Below are 16,052 nucleotides of genomic sequence, written 5' to 3'. Positions count from 1 at the left end.
CTCAGAACTCTCAACTGTCCTTCATTGTTGCACTGTAGCTGTAATGTTGGAACCATGTAATATACTGGTGCTGTGCAGAGGCCCGTGTGAGTTAGAACAGCTTGGAAGTTGCTCTGACTTCTGCACTGTCCTCTATGGGTTCTGAGAGGCACAGAACAGCAATAGTGTAGTGCATTCTAGCAATGCCCTTGACACATTCCCAATCTGCCTCATGGCCCATGGGTAGATACAGGGCCGGTACAGAGCCCTTATGCCAGCTCTCCTCTAGCTGGGGAGGCCCACAGCACAGGACATATTCTATTTTATGGACCTCTGGTTCGGTGTTCTTTAACTAGTCAGCCCCTTCCACTTTTCCAAGTATTCATATAAGAGGTGCAAACTACAGTGCGTAACTCCAGCTAATACTCGAAGGGAAGTGTCTTTAAAGAAAAGAACATGAAGTTTAACATGCTTCACTTATTAACTTAGAGTTCATTATGGGCAAATCAAAACCAGAAATACACCATTCTTAAAAACCAAACCAAAACCCCACCATTCCTCAGTCCTTGTGACTGTCTGTGGGAAGAAGAACCTTTTGCATCTTTGCCATTACTGTACAAAACGGGACAAATCTGGCACCATCTTGGGCAGTGACGGGAACAGAACAGCAGGTCACAAAGTGTCAAGACAACCACTAAAACCTTACTTTGCAGAGCTAGTGTCAGTGGAGACCTTCCCCTCACACAGACATCTGGAGGCTTCCCCTGCCAACATTTTATTCTCCTCCCCAGCTGCCAAGGATGACTCCCTTAACTGATCATTCTCATTCTGTTGATAATGCTCCCTCTAGTACAAACAGACCAAGAATCTGACAATTCCCTTTTGCCTGCAGCTCAGTGGAGGAGGAGACTTACATTCACTGTAGCATTTTGGTTGATATTTTAATTATTTAAAATTATCTGCCTCCTCGGTGTGATTTGGCCAGCTGGAGGCAAAGAGATAGCAACACCGCTGACCTTACAGTAGAGGAGACCAGATGAGAATGCAAAAGAAAGAACTAATACCAGAATTTGCAGTTTCCTATTCATTTTGATGAGAGGTTGCAGTATTGCATGTATGCCAACATGTGGTTCTGTGAAAGGCTATAAATCAGCTGCACTTCCACACCTACTTAATGGATTCCAAAATGGTGTCTTTTAGCAGCAGGTAGGAACTGTGGGGTTCTGCTGGGCTATCCAGGGGAAACTTAAAACATCTGGGAATTATTCTCCTAATGTAGGTGAGTGCTCAGTTCTCTCTTTCTGTTGTGTAGGGTAGTATAGGAGAATGACTGTGTTCTGCAATGTGTACCCTGTAGCTGTTTGTTTGTACTCTGTCTCCATTTTAGGTGTCATTGATTTGATATCATTGAAATCCCTTTCTGGGTTAATCCTTCAGTTTTCCCCTCATTGGGCTTTCTCTTCCTTAGTGGAAGGGTAGCTAGTGCACACACCACCACAGTTCAGTCTCACCTTTACCTCTGCCCTGCAACGTTTGGGGTAGTTATCTCACTTCTGTTATGAAGAAGTATTTACATTGAGGTTTGGACTCATAAAATTAAGGCTGAAGAACTGTTCCCAGAGGATTTGAAGCTTCTGTCACTTACTATTCTTGTGTCCCTCATTTTGGGTCTTTAATCACATGATATGTTCCACATTTGGGCCCAAAAAGGATGAAATGCATAGGTAGACTTAAGAATAAAATTGTTCCCTCACCTTTCATAAGCAGTGTATGACTATTAAGTAATTATAGAGAGAGACTATCAGACTAATATGGCTACCCTTGAAAGACACTCTTATATAGGAATCAGGACATATCAGAAAATTGTATGACAACAAAATGAGTTATCTGGTGGCCATTTAATCCATCAACTTTCCCTCTAAAAGTAAAATCTTGCGTTCCATTGTTCTAGTTGACTTAAGTCTGCAGGACCCAACACAGGTACAAGACTGATTAATTATTGTTATGGCAGGTGTCACCAGTGGTGCTGTTATAATTAGAGTTACTTTTTTAAGCTTGCAAGCAAATATTTGCTCTGGGAAGAGAGGATATGTGGTATTAGTTTGGGGTTTTGCAAGGTTCTGGGTAGAGAGAACAGTACGAGTAGCAGGGCAGTTTGCTCTCTGCTTTAGACTCAATTCTTGAAGGAGAGTTGCTCCATGGGAACAGGGCACTGGGGTTGAGCTGAGATTCCTGAAAAAAACATAGTTTGTGACCACCTCTGTTCCAGGACGCTCACACATACACAGACACTCTCTCTCTCTCTCAAAACAAAACAAGTTACACGTAGAATCAGGGGCGGCTCTACAAAGTAGGCTGCCCCAAGCAGCGCGGAGCGCTGCGCCGCCCTTCCCCAGTCCCGCGGCGGGTCCCGTCTTCCCGCGGCTCCGGCATCCTGGGGAGGGCGGCATTTGGCTCCGGTGGAGCTCCCGCCGGCATGCCTGCGGCAGGTCCACCGGAGCCCGGGACGAGCGGACCTGCCGCAGTCATGCCTGCGGGAGCTCAACCGGAGCCGCGGGAAGACGGGACGGGACCCGCTCGTCCCGGGCTCCGGTGGACCTGCCGCAGGCATGCCGGCGGGAGCTCCACCGGAGCCAAATGCCGCCCCCCCGGGATGCCGCCCCAAGCGGGCGCTTGGCCCGCTGGTGCCTAGAGCCGCCCCTGCGTAGAATATACCCAGTCTCCATGCCATGCCGCTGATTTCTTCTCAAGGAGGAAGCTGACTTGGAAGGCCCTGGATGTCTGGGACTGGTTGGTAGAGGGTCAGTTTTATATTGCCATTATTTACAATTTTATTAGTTCCAGTATAGATTTGACCAACAAGGAATATTAGATAGCAAAAAGAGTAACACTTTGGCCTATGCTCAGACATAATGAAGGCTTAGCAGGCACTGCTTTCTGTGTTTCTTAGCCAACACATCCCACAGAGCTCAAAAAATCAACCCAGTTCAAGGCCAGTCTGTTTGTAAGCACTCCTTTTTTTTGTAGCAAACTGCACTGGAACCTGAAACCTTTGTTCCCTGTATTGACCATGCTTTTGCCACATGTTTTAGGGGAAGTTAATAAGTGGGTTATATTTGTTCCTTGCTTACTTTGGTACTTTTTGAAGTTACTATGGAATTAAAAAAAATTTAAATTAAAATACAGCAATTTAACTTTTTATCTGTTTGGTGCTTCCTTGCTATGTCTTGCTTTAGTATTAGATCTTACTGTTTATTTAGTATGATTTTACTAAGGGCTTCCTTGTGGCCCTTCTGTTGTAACCCTTTAGATAGAAGACTTCTCTCTGTCACAGTTATGGACCATTTTGTGAGAAATTCTTAATTAATTTTGCTACAATATATTTAGAAAGGGAGCTTTATAAAAGTTAATTTTCAAACATGGGATCATCATGTACAGAAAATGTACAGCAAGATCTTCCATAAAATGTGAGGAACTAGGACAGCATTTTATCATCAAAAAGGCATCATAACCCTGGAATCAATGCTTTAGCCAAGTTTTTTAAATGTGCAAAAGTAACACTTTACCTATCCTTGATATCAGGGGCCTAAGGGAGGAGGGAATAGTGTACTCGTACTATCAGAGCCTATGAGAATTGTCAAACTTATCCAAAAGCATATTCAAAGTTTTGCTAGACTGAGCACGTGTGAGATAGCTTAAGGAAGTACTTTCATACTGATCCATTAAAAAAGAAATGATATGAAAGTGAGTTATATGATTTTAATTTCAGTTGCGGTGTGGTGATGTGATTCAAACTGGAAGAGAATGAGATGGAGGCAAGTTGCAATCAGACTGGGGGTTGTACACTTTGAATATGGATTTAGTGAAAGCACAATATTGTGGGTGGTGGATTTATAGGGTAGGGTTCCACAGGTGGTTCAGATTAAACTAATCTGTGGATGTGTCATTGTTGTGACAACACTCGGAGTGCCATTTATGACCCCACATTGACACTGTTACATTCAGGTGGTACTTGCTGTTGGCTTTATATATGTTTCACATACTGGTGATTAAACATCAGAGAATGGGACAGGGATAGTGAGGGGGTCTCATCACAAGTAATAGCAATGAGCATGGTACAAAGTACAGTATATATTGGGAGCCTTTTAAAAGTAATATAGATTTTTTTTTTATGGCTCTTCTTCATTTATTTACATTGTATCATTTTCTTGTGCCCTTTATGGTTATTCGATTCAGAACAGGACTTTAATCTCTCTTTGGGTGCACTTGTAGGGTTTCTGAATAGTTCCAAATTCCTAGACACAACATTTCAATAATATCAATCAGGGCAGTTGTGGCCTGTTCTTTTTCTACACTTCTTGAAGAAGGAAAGCAGTCATGCCCGGTCTCACACCTCTAGCCTTTTAATAATGAAACTATCCCATCTATTAATGTATCTTCTAAATCAGTATTTAGTACATCATGAGAAGCAGATTGCTAAGCAATGACAATGCAGAGTATTGATCTTTTTTTGTTCCTGGTTAACCTTTTCCATTGTCTTATTCATGTGGATGTTATCTTAAAAGTGAGAACACAGGTGTTTGTCACTCAGTGTATGAGTAAAAAAAAACCTGGGCCTCTCGAGTTAAGAACCATCAAATATACAGAGCCACCAGTCACATGGGCAGCAAAATGACTGTGATCAGATATGTCATATTACATGTGACTAATGCCAGGGGCGGCTCTAGACATTTCGCCTCCCCAAGCAGGGCGGCATGCTGCGGGGGGCACTCTGCCGGTCGCCGGTCCTGCGGCTCCAGTGGACCTCCCGCAGGCGTGCCTGCAGAGGGTCCGCTGGTCCCACGGCTCCACCGAAGCCGCGCGGGACCAGCGGACCCTCTGCAGGGACGCCTGCGGGAGGTCCACTGGAGCCGCCTGCCACCCTCCCGGCGACCGGCAGAGCACTCCCCGCGGCATGCCGCCCCAAGCACGTGCTTGGCATGTTGGGGTCTGGAGCCGCCCCGACTGGTGCTTACAGATTTAAACCCATACCAGCATATGTGATGATTATTAAGATGTGTTTTAATGTGTTAAAATAAGAATTACTTTAATTTTGGTGGCTCATCCATTCGGGTATATGGAAAGTAGAGATGGACCAAAGCCAGAACACCACCATCTCTCTTCCCACCCCCCCAAAATAAAAATAAAAAATCCTTCAGCGCCAAACTTTGTGGTGTGGATAAAATTGAGTCCAAACCACCCTCAGTGATGTGGCTAAAACAGAATACAAAACTAAAATATCCTGCACTGGATTGGCCATTATAGAGATGGAATGCAACTTTTTTCAAAATTGAAGAAGTCTTAAAGTTAGAGCGTCGTGGAATTACAGTTTCATTTTTCCTTTTGACACTCTGTCATGCTGCCAAAGTTTGAAAATTTTTGAGAAGTTAGAGGAAAAGGGGGGAAGAGGAAGAAAAAGGAAAAAATGGGGGGGAAATAGCCAACCTTAGATATTATTAATTTTTGTGCACTCAATGAGAAAAAAGGGGAGGGAGAATTTTTTTTAAAAGCTTTTAAACAAGTATTTTGCTTTTTTTTAAATGTACCATTTCAAACCTGATAAAATGGAAAACCTCAAAATTTAAAAAATAGTCCTGAATTTTATTTTTACATTTTTGACCATCGTTAGACAAAAGTAAAACATTTAATCTCAAAAGCCTTCTGCCAGAATTAGGTAGTCTGAATACTGTACAGATATCTGAACCACCAATGGTTTTTGTTTTGCACAAAATAGCCTCCTTGGTCTTTCTAATGAAAGCCTGTAGTGCTTGTTAGCCCTGTGGATCCCTAATATGGCAACAGTTACTCCTATCACTCATGAAAGATGATCCAATTCAAGCCTAGTGTACATGAGAGCAGCTTCATTGAGTTGGACGGATTTGCTCCTATTTATGTTAGTTCAGACTGTGGCTCAGAAAATTTTTGAAATCTAATTCCATCCTTGTGAGGGAGTTAAAGAAGGTTTTCTTTTCTGCTGCCATACCATTAAGCCCCAAATATCAAAACTGTTCTGAGTAGCAGAGAGCTTGATGTACCTGGTCTTCCTCTGCTCCAAGGCAGCTCGATGTTTCTTTCTATGAGTTTTCTACTTGTAGTCACAATGCTCTGAGACCCTAATCCAGGTCAGAACTTCACTGATGAGTAACTGTATGTGGTTCTCCTCTGAAAACTGCTCAGTAAATGGGGCATTGTGGGCTTCCATGGTTGCCTCTGAACAACTTTATGTGAAATGTGCTCTGTTTACATGTAAACAGAGCGCATCTTTTTTTCTAGCTCCCAAATGTGCAGAACTAACTTGAATGTGAAGCTGGATTCTTTCCTATCTTGTGTATTATTACCAATAACAAAAGGTTCCACAGGCAAAATGATGCCATCTGAGAGTCCCCTGGGCCTTCTGTGAGTTTGAACAGATTCTGCTGATTAGAACTTGATAAGTGGTTCTGTCGAAGATGCACATGGGAGCTGGAATCCATTGCTCTACTATCTTACCTGAGTTAGCTTTGCAAGGCTAACTGAAGTAAAATGCAGTAAACGTTTATTTTAGTCACTAAAGTCAGACAGATCTAATCTGGACGCTGCAGGGAGCAGTTCTGTTAAGTAATAAGATTCCATTTTTACATGGTCCCTTTCCAAATTAGAACCACACTCTGTGTGTCTTTCTCCAACCAAAGACAAAGAACCCAAGGCCCTGAAAACACAGGAACCAAAACGAGCCAGTTAAAATCTGTCAAGAAACTGTTATTGAACTATCAGGGCTGCAAATTTCTAGAAATTTAAACTGGTGTCCATTCTTTCATCAGACTCAGTCAGTAGGTGAGTAAGGCACAGCAATTGTAACATTTGACCTAAGTTACATGAAGTTGCTTTTCTGGGAACAGGCTTCCTGAGATTTGATGCCCAAAAGTAACTCTGAGATTTGCCACTGGTAGAGTTGCTGCCCCACAACTAGATCTCTGGAGGAAAGACTAACCAAGTAACCTTTCGCATGTTGCAGTAGTACATCTGCTGTACCATGAAGTGAATGGTGCTGCTCACAGAACACGTCCATGCCCACTTTGGCAATGGGCTTACTCTTATTTCTAGAAGAATCAGACATTGGCACAGTTATAGCCACCAGCTGATGAATACGAAGTCTTTACCGTGTGCAATTTTGATTAAAATGTAAATATGGAAAAATGAGGGAAACACTGCAAAAGCTAAAACCCATAAGCCTGTTTCCCATCCTCTCTAAAGATGAAAATTAAAAAGATGACAGTCTTTTAAAAAAAATGGACTATGAAAATAATGCTGCCAGTCCTGTGTTTATATGAAAACTCTAGATAACCCCTGCAGATATTGGAGAATTACAAATTCTGCTGTGATTGCAAAAGGAACAGTGTCTGATTTTAAAAACAAAGTCTGCATTCAAAGGGAAGAGCATGTCAATAGTGGTGTTAGTTGTAATATAGTCCAAGATTCTGATGTTTCCAGAAGTAATCACAGTGCCACCCTAGCTGCTTAGCGTGGGGGGGGGGGGGAGAGCAAAAAAAGAAGCGAGGAACTTTTTGTTTTCTTAGCCCTCCTGTAAGATCACACACCAAAAGGCCATCTATACCTCTCAAGCCCCACATAGGAGCTGCCCTTATCATAGGCTAGTAGAGGGGCTGTACAGCACTGTCTGTCTGTGCATGTTGGTACATACAGAACTGGTCTTAGGCTGGTGTGGAAGGTCATTTCCTGAAGATCACGTATTTCTGCAAGGCCTGCATCGTTCCCTGATGGTAATGCACCATGAATGTATTCTAACAAAGATGCCTCTGTGAGTGTGTTTGTTTTTCTTCGGCATAACTGTAGAGATGAGAATGTAAGATGAAACACAAATCCGTTTTGGGGGGGGGGCTTAACTCCTCGTGTATTACAACAAGTGACTTCTTGCAGGCTTTGCAGGAATATGTTATGGGCTATGTTACAGCTCTGAGAGTGAGTAAAAGCAACAAAGAATCCTGTGGCACCTTATAGACTAACAGACGTTCTGCAGCATGAGCTTTCGTGGGTGAATACCCACTTCTTCACTTGCATCTGAAGAAGTGGGTATTCACCCACAAAAGCTCATGCTGCAGAACGTCTGTTAGTCTATAAGGTGCCACAGGATTCTTTGTTGCTTTTACAGATCCAGACTAACACGGCTACCCCTCTGATACTTGAGAGTGAGTAGTTATCTGGGGGAAGAGGGTGATTTAGTGGTTATAGTCCAAGTACTCTTTTCCTGAAGCACTATGTGTGGCACGGGGCACAGGGTGGAGCATGCCTCTGCAGTGGCTCGTGCTTGTGTAGTTTGCACTCCTCATCTCTGGTATATTTAGTTAATAATTCCCATTTCACAGTTCCCACAAGTGCTTTCTGTGTGACCATGTTCTTAAACCCTCAATCCAGTGATGTATTTCACTCAACTGTGCTAGTATCTAGTTGCACTAGTTTGTCAGGTCTTATACTCTGGGAAGCATCTTCACCTCTGGTCTCCTCTGTCCCTGTTACAAGTTTGAGTAATTAATGTATCTTAACTTTATACTCTGCCTTCTCCCTCTCCCCACTGCATCCCATTTGGAGCCCCAGTTCACAGAAATGCTCCTCTGCTTCTGCAGTGCTTCCTCCAAACTGATTGGTGCCCCTTTGTAGACATTTTTACAGGCTGCTTGAGAGCAAGACCAGACCAGAGTGCTGAGTGATAATGTCAGCAGCACCTAGCTGAAGCAATCTGTGGATGAATGCAGCTTTGGGCCTGCACTGTGCTTGTGAGCCCACAGGGCCTTGTTCACCTGAGTTGGAATTAATGCCAAACTGCTCATTATAGGTCTATTTGTCTCCTGTTGGAATGAAAATTGAGCTTTTTGCACAGTTCTCCTGCCTTAATTTACAAAACTTCTTAACTCTAGTGCCTGGGGACTCAGGTCTGCTGCCACTTCTCTCTCTCTCTCTCTCTCTTGAAGTTCATGACTGGATTCCCTGGCAGTTTTCAGCATCACTTTTTTTTTTAAAGGATTCCCTTATCTTGGCTTGCCATATGGTTTTGTTTTAAACACAAAATGGAGATCAATAGACAGTTGGTGAGGTCCCAGAACACGTGCTATTCCAAAACACAAAACCCTAGAAGACCTTGATTCCCAGCAGAAAGGTTCCTTACATACAGCTGCAGGGAGTTCTCTGTAAAATTTTGGAAAAATTAAGCCAGTAAACTGACCTCATTAGGTCATTTTAATTCATTTCTCGTGTCTGACTGTTGAAAATGCTGAACAATGACAGAGAAGGCTGTTCTTATTTATTTCCACTTAAACAAGTGACAATTAAAAAAACAGTTGTATTCATTTCATAGCTAGAACTGGGGAAACTGGCCCTAAATTATCACCTTTACCTCTAAAACTAGACTACCAGGACAATATTTAAAATGACTATAATTACACAGTAAAAATATTGTTGCAAAATTGTCTGAAAAGAAGGTTGGTCCACATTTTACAATATGTGCTGAAGCAAAAAAGTGTGGTTTCTAAAAAGATATGGAGAAATTAAAACTGTTGAATGAACAAAAACATTTCAATATTATCCCCAGTTTATAACCCCATTTTGTGCTACAGTTGAATGTGTATGTTATAAGAACAAGAGGCAAAAACTCAGTTTTTCCAGAGCATGGGGACTGGAATTGAATAGTTCAAATCCCCTTGTGCACTTTGTCACAGTGTCAAGGCAATTGCACCTGCGCCTCTGTGGTCCACCCCAGGAGTGCCCAATGAGGTCTCTGGTCTCCAGCCATCACCTGTCTCTGGGCAGGGACTCTTTTTTTTCCAGCTCTCTTCTGACCAGGGGTTTTAGGCCACATTGTTCCATGCTTCACACTGTGATATCTACAGCAAGCCAGTCTACGTAATGACCATTTTCTCTGCAACAGCATATTGCCAGCAGTTATCAGTTACCACGCAACTCTAAGCAAGCACATTTATTCTTAAGGTAAAAGCATTTACAGAGAAAAACATAATAAAACCAATAAGCAGACTTAAAGACACCAGGAATTACCCATTACTATTTTGAGGGCTCTAGTAGTAAAAAGTCCGTTCAACCCCTCAGCAAGATTGGGGCCCCTCAGAGAAAATTTCACAGACATTTGCTAGATCAAAAAGAAGGCTGAGTCAGTTCAAACTCATCCTTTTATACCAAAAGCCTTCTTTGTTTCCTATTCTTTGGAACAGCCTGAACCAGTATATTCGTTCCACCTCAGGAGGTGGAACGTCTCTGGAGTTATTTACAATCTCAGGGTAATCACCCTCCACTGTTTTTAGTTCCTAGAGGAGCTCTGGTAACATCTACCCCATGGGGTAGAACACAATCATACACAACTTATGCATAAAGTTAGTACAATGGGCCCCAGATTACCACATGGGGTTGCAATATCTGTCACACATTTGGACACAGACACCAGGGGCGGCTCTAGGCACCAGCAAACCAAGCTGTTGCCTAGGGCGGCCAAAAAAGCGGCAGGCGGGGCGGCGGGCCGGTGGACCAGCCGCAGTGAGAGTCCGCGGGAGCGGCCGATCGACGGACCTGCCGACGGCAGACGCGGGCATGACTGCCGCTGGGGCTCTCCTGCCGCGGCCGGGCTGGACTCACGCGCAGCCAGCGGCGCGCAGCGGAGCCGCTGCGCCGGCCGCCCCGGCCGCCACAGAGGCCCGCTGCCGTTCGCTGCTCGTGGGAGCGCCCGTCGTCCTCTGCCGCTCATGCCCGCGGCGGGTCCGCTCGTGGACGGGCCGCGGGAGCCTCGCCGAGCTCAGCGGAGCGGGGGACCCGGGGCTGGACCGGCGGCGGGCGAAGGCGCGCTGCGCACAGACACTCAGTATTTCTTAAAGGAACTCTGTCCCATTACCCTGTCACTAGAACCCATTACCCTTGGCAATAGTCACCACTATTTACAAGCCACCATTTGTATACTTCAAACTGAGGATTTTGCCTCTGGGTACTTGGCATTCATTTTCATGTTGGGAGTTAGCTATAGTATAGCATATGAGAAGTTTGGATTAAAGACTTTTTTTTTTAAAAGCAGCAAAGAATCCTGTGGCACCTTATAGACTAACAGATGTTTTTAGAGCATGAGCTTTCATGGGTGAATACCCACTTCGTTGGATGCATCCGACAAAGTAGGTATTCACCCATGAAAGCTCATGCTCTAAAACATCTGTTAGTTTATAAGGTGCCACAGGATTCTTTGCTGCTTTTACAGATCCAGACTAACACGGCTAGCCCTCTGATACTAGACTTTTTTTAGTAATGGCATTGTTTATCTAGCCATTGTACAGTTTCTATTGTCAGTTTTTACCCCTCATTAGTTTAAATGAAGCGATTCATGGAGGACTTCCCACACGCAGTGATTTTTACTGTTTTCTTGTGTATTTTTGTAGGCTCCTTGGACTGTAAGCATTGCTCCCTTTAGAGCGTGTGGCTCTGGGTTTCTGTTGTGGTGAGTCCACCTCACACAGGGCCTGAAGGGGTTAAGGTGTCTAGGTGGGTCAATTAACTGCTGAGGCTGCACCTGGAGGAGGAGCTGAGGGGCAAGGAGGACTAATTAGAGATGGAGCTCAGGGGAGAAGAACAGGATGGGCCTGCATAGAGCCTAGTAGCTAGAGTAATAGAGGGCTGCAGAGAGAGAGAAAGGCTACAGTCTCCAGCCTTAGGGTGAGAGAAGACAAGGTAGGAAGTAGCCCAGGGACACAGCAGTAAGGTTTAGGACTGTGCAGATCTTGACTGCTTGTTGTAGGGTCCTTGGGCTGGAACCCAGTGTAGAGGGTGGGCCTGGGTTCTCCTACCAGCCACTGGGGAAGTAACTCCATTAAGGGAAAACAACTTGGGACAGTGGATCCAGAGAGATTTTGATACATGTACTCCCCCTGGAAGGGGAAAAGGTACAGTGACCTGGCTAGAGGGCCAAGCTATGAAGCGGAAGCTGTTGAGTCCCAAGAGTGAGACAGAGAGAGACTTGAATGAGTAACTGCAGGAAGGGGTGTCACATTGGCAGAGCTAATCCCCAGACATAGCCAGATGAGGTGCTCCAGTAGTGAATAGAGTACCCTGAGGCTTCTAGTCTACTCTCCCTGGGGCTGCTGCAGCCTGACAGGTAAGCAGGCAAAGAACAACTAGAACTGTTCTCCCTATGATCCAGCAGGTAGTCAGTGGGGGAGCTGCTGAGCAGCTGCTGAAGGAGGGGGACAGTAGCAGCTGAGAGCACTCCCACTTCTCATCAGATCTGATTCTGAGACAGCAGGGGACGCTATGGGAGTTAGACAGGGAGGCAGTGCTGAGAGGGCTGATTATTGCAGGGCACAGCTCAGGGAACATGTTTTCAAATTGTAAGTAAGTGCAAACTTCCTTAGCACAGCCACCCTTGAGGGCCAGAAGTGTCCCTTGGGCCACTGGTAGGACACCACTAATAGTATCTTCTGCTTAAAGTCTGAAGACTGTAGCCTAAGTGATAGCACCATTATGTAGAAGAAAGTGGATGGAGTCTCCATGAGGGTGGCATTTTGAATGTTTTTTGCTCATATAAAAGTAGCTTTAAAAGAATCTAAAAAGAAGATGGACGGGGCAGGGGAAGGGAATAAATGCCCTTATTTATGGGCATTGTTAAGAATCACCTTCTGTTCTCAAGTATTCAAAGACTGAGCTCCATTTCCTATGCCTACAATATGTCAATGGACTGTTAAGGCAGTTTGTTTGTTGTTCATTTTTAGTATAGCTAAGGCACTTCAGAAACATTTGTAAGGGTTTGCCATTCTTTGTCACAGGATATAAGTGATTAGAATTTACCTGGCCATTTTTAATGCTTAAATTCAAAATAAATAAGTTTTATCATGTCTACGTGTTGAATAGAGGCTGGGAAAAGGAGAGCTGCCCACTTCACCCCCTCCCTGCCCTGGGTCCTGCTTGCTTATTTTATTCCTCCCCTCTCCCCCATCATTGGCTCTGAGAAGCACTTTAACAACCAAAATGAAAAGTTTAAGAGAAATGGATTTTCTGCCTCTTATCAGGAATCTCGACTTGCTGAACTCCTTCTATTAGCTCCTACCGTTTCAGTGACTTGAAATTTCTAAATCCCATTTCTCAACATGAGGTGGGGGAATGGCTGAGCAATTGCTCTTCTCAGCTCTTGTAAAGAAGCTCTGGTGTTCTCTCAAGGAAGAAACATTTTTAGCTAATTCACTGAAAATTGCAAATACACATTATAGTGTATAATTTTATAAGATTAAAATTAGGCCAATACAACTTTAGTTCACCTTGAAGCAGAGAAAAATTGGAACAGGCTCTTTATAAAACTTAATCTCCTGATGAACTTGGTGGGAAAATTTGATGTGGACGCAGTGGCAAAATGAGGTCAGACACATGCACAAGATTAAGCAGCAGGCCACAACTTTTATTAAACTTTACCATGGGGAGGGGGGGCTACCTGCCCATCACCCATACTCTCCTGTACTGGGCATTGAATTGGTTCTAGTGTGGGGGTTACAGGCCTCCTTACCATATAACCCATACAGTGGGGTGGGCTCTCCTATAGCCTCAGTCTACCCCCCAGGACTTGGCTCTCTCAGTTCTAACACCCTCTTCCCTGCAAGGGGGACAGAGGATGCAGGAGGCTGGGGACTCTGCCCACAAGGACCAGAAGATCTCACTCTACGAGACCAAGACCCAACACCAAAATCCCTATATCTTTTACCTCTGGGAACTATTCATTTTATTCTCTTAACCCCACTGGCCACAGTACCTCAATTAGGTACTAAGCTTGTTTCTACTCAGCCCACTGTGGCTTGCAGGTGCTGCTAGGAAGGCAAAAAAACCCTCCGTGGTCCTCTGCCAATTAGCCCATGGGAGAAAAAAATTCCTCCTTGACTCCCTAAAGAGGTGATTGGCTAGACCTGAAGCATCTGTCAGTCTGAGTTCCTGCTCCTAGTTCGGGTGCGTAGAGTGGGCTGGTGGAATGAAGCAGAAAGCGGCTCCACATGGCCCCTGTGCGGGGCTAAATCCTGAGAGCTGGGGAGTTCTGGCAAATCAGCCCCCTTCTCCTCCAGCTGGCCAATGGATGCCAGAGACTCCCAGCTGGAGGAGCTACTTATTGTCCCTTGGTGAGTGCCTCCCTCTGTTGCTACTGGGACTGTCCCTCTTTCACCGCTGGCCCCATCAGGTTCCCGCACCCTTTGATGCAGGTGGGTGGCATTTCTGTTCAGTGGGAGCTGGATTTGGCCCTTAATAATTCTTTGCCATAATACTGATAGGAATGAAAATTGTAAGGCTGATTCTTATTTCTTTTAGTGCATTTTGCAGGTGCAAATTTCAAGAGGTAATGAAATTTTGAAAGTGCTTGGAAGAGGAGGAGGAGGAGAGAAAAAACAAAAACCCCACCATGTTGGACTGGATACACTGAAGTTGAAATCATAAATGTGACAATAAGCCCATAAAAAGTACAGGATCATTTTACATGAATTTTAAAATGCAGTTCAGACATGTAGTACTCAAGCTCCTACAAACTTTACACTTTTTTTTTTTTTTAATTTAAAGTGTGAAAAATTACAGGCATCTACTTTCAATAAAACAGAGCAGGAAATTTGCAATAAATAAAACCTTAAAAATATGCACACACAACAGGTGCCGATCTCTGCAATGATGTTAAAATACAATAAAAAAGTTTCACTATATAATCCAAAAGTGAATTGCAGCTAGAATTTAGCACTTGTAAACACTTTGATGCAAGCAGCCAGCATGGATGATAAAGCTGAGGAATGTTGAAAAAGAGACCAAAAAGCATGTTCTGGTTCATCTCACTTGGCAAGGGGAGACACCAGGGTGTCGTTTTGTTTTGATTCCATTTCTTCTCATCCAAAGGAAAATCTGCCCAAACTCTCCAATACAACACATGTTTTACCACAAATAGTCTGGTGTGCCAAATTCGGCCATGGTGTAGCCCCATTGGATTCAGCGGAGTTATGCTAGTGACGAGTTTGGCTTCAGTTATCTGGACTTCCCTTTGGCCTATTTTTAAATGTTGAACTTGCTGGTAAAATTGGGAAGGCCAGTTTATACATCCTAGAAAGCTCTCCTAGGTGTCATTGAGTCTAGAATAATTTGCAACTTGCCTACCACATTAATCAATGTTATTGCTTTGTTTGAAATTATATTGCTGGATTTTCAGGACTCTTTTTACTTCCTCCCTGTTGAATTTCCCATTTGAAAAATAACCCAGTGACATTACTTTTTTGAAAAGCAAGTCAATCTTGTTTTAACCAACTTCAGTTGAAAGGTGAGCACTGTAGGTTACAGATCTTCATTTCTTGCCTTCTGTTTTTGTAGAGGCAGTGAAAGAATTGCCTGTGGATGGTGGAGAGAGGGTACCAGTTTCAATGACAGCCTGGTGACAAAAGCAAAAAGCTGCTGAACCTGGGAGAGTTGAAGTGCACAGTCCACTATGTCATCCATCTGAACATCTCTATCTGAATTCTAATTAGTGTACATGGTTCTGTTCAGCTGCCTGGGATGGCTATTGGGATGGCACCCTAAAAATACATACAATAGATTTTAAAGGGAAAACTTCATGGCAGCCACTCCTAATCCTGGCATGTTGATTACCAAAGGGACGCCATGAGAAGAAGGGTTATATATGTGACTGCATTCTTTGTACAATACTAAAATGTTCTTGATAATATATATTAACTTTGACACACTAAAATAAAAATTCCTCCCCCTGAGTCCTGGCTACTCTCAGCTGACCTTGAACTTCTTTGCAAAATGCATTTTGGCCTAAGCAGTAATAATATGTATCACTCATAGTGCTTTCTTCCATAGATCTCAGATCTAAATCATAGATCTCAAAGATGTCTTCCTGGTGCAATTTTACAATGCAACAGAGTAATAACAGAACTAGACCCATTTTGGGCCCAATTTGGAAACTCCGTAAGCTTGAGAGTGTGATGGGTCCCCTTTATTGTGGGACCTTTGAAAGCCATCTTCTTTTCTTTCTTGTATATCATCAC

At 43.8% G+C, this 16,052-nt stretch overlaps 1 long non-coding RNA gene across 1 annotated transcript; it reads left to right on the top strand.

Annotated features, from left to right (window-relative positions):
• Nucleotides 1-1,158: 1,158 nt before the first annotated feature.
• Nucleotides 1,159-15,767, top strand: LOC120405692. The gene is made up of 2 exons (XR_005598776.1): nucleotides 1,159-1,258; nucleotides 15,373-15,767. It is a non-coding gene; the product is annotated as an uncharacterized LOC120405692 (long non-coding RNA).
• The last annotated feature ends 285 nt before the right edge of the window (nucleotides 15,768-16,052 follow it).

The sequence above is a fragment of the Mauremys reevesii genome, linkage group 5 (assembly GCF_016161935.1).
Source record: "Mauremys reevesii isolate NIE-2019 linkage group 5, ASM1616193v1, whole genome shotgun sequence".
Classification (NCBI taxonomy): Eukaryota; Metazoa; Chordata; order Testudines; family Geoemydidae; genus Mauremys; species Mauremys reevesii.
This window is presented reverse-complemented; position numbering and strand designations above follow the sequence as displayed.